The sequence below is a fragment of the Otolemur garnettii genome, unplaced genomic scaffold, assembly GCF_000181295.1.
Source record: "Otolemur garnettii isolate 467f Iridium unplaced genomic scaffold, OtoGar3 scaffold00077, whole genome shotgun sequence".
NCBI lineage: Eukaryota > Metazoa > Chordata > Mammalia > Primates > Galagidae > Otolemur > Otolemur garnettii.
This window is the reverse complement of record NW_003852472.1, coordinates 7,375,300-7,376,621: the sequence shown is the minus strand read 5'-3', so window position 1 is coordinate 7,376,621 and position 1,322 is coordinate 7,375,300. Positions and strand designations below refer to the sequence as shown.

General features: G+C 32.6%; 1 protein-coding gene across 1 annotated transcript in view; it reads right to left on the bottom strand.

Annotated features, from left to right (window-relative positions):
- GALNT17 (polypeptide N-acetylgalactosaminyltransferase 17) overlaps positions 1–1,322 on the bottom strand; it is a 457,848-nt gene that overhangs the window by 54,133 nt on the left and 402,393 nt on the right. The window lies entirely within an intron of this gene.

Below are 1,322 nucleotides of genomic sequence, written 5' to 3'. Positions count from 1 at the left end.
GGCTGGGTATTCGAACCTGCCACCTTAGGTGTATGTGGCTGGCGCCTTAGCCCCTTGAGCCACAGGCGCCGTGCCCATTTTTGTGATATTTTACTAAGAAGAATTTTCTTTGACTCCATCCAGGTAAATACAAAAGATGTAAAGTCTCCATCTTTTTTATGGCTGAATAGTATTCCATAGCAAACATATACCATAGTTTGTTAATCCATTCATGGGTTGATGGGTACTTGGATTGATTCCACATCTTAGGGACTAGGAATTGAGCTGTGATGAAAATTCTCATGCAAATGTCTTTCTGGTAAATGATTTTTTTTTTTTTCGAGGAAGCTAATCCAGTTTTATCATACTGACTTTTTCCTCTGAAGCATTACAGTATCAATGTTGTTCTCCTGCCCTTAAACTATTGTATATACCACTTGTAATGGCTGCAAAATATTTCAAACCATAAATATATTTAACTAATCTTCAAGTTAATAAATGAAAATATTTTTGTCCCCCAAAATAAAACAACGGAGATGAATGATTTTACTCTCAAATCTTTGTCCCTGTTTCAGATTATTTTTTTGGAAGAAGGGTAGAGAAGAAAATATGACTATCATTAAGTTTTTTAATACATGTGGCTCAAATTGCTTTTTAAAAAGCTCGTTTCAATTTGCACTTTCACTGGAGGATATATGATTTTTCATATTACTAAGACCTTGCCGGCAAAGTAATCAACATATAGTCCAAAATAAATTTTTCTTCATTTGGTAAGGAAAAACACAGCTGCTGCAATGTATTTAAAATTTATTTTAAATTTTTTTGATTATAAAATAAATTAAAATGTTTCACGTGTTTTCAACCATTGGTATTTTTACTTTTGTTAACTGCCATCCTCGTACTATGTCTATTTTCCTTTTGGGATGTTTTCTTTTATTTAAATAACACTGTTATTTGAATGTACGGAGCTCATTATATATTATATTAGTGGTATTATCCATTCATCTATAGTAGTTGTGGGTGGTATATCTATTTCTGGTATGTCATACTGTTTCTCTATTTAGCTGATGTATAGATTATTTTAATATTTATGAGTTCAGATTCATTACACATTTCCTTCCCTAGCTTTTATCCTTGGAAAGAACTTCCCCATTGAGAGATCAGATTCATATCTTTTATGATTTCTTTTCTTTCATGTAATTCTGTAGTCCATCTGACATGTACTTTGGCATATGGTGAGCTGCGAGAATCCAAATTGATTTATTTTCCAAAGAGCTAGGCAATTTACCCAATTGTCTTAGGAATAATCCATTCACTGCCCATCAGTTTTTGATGCCTCCTTT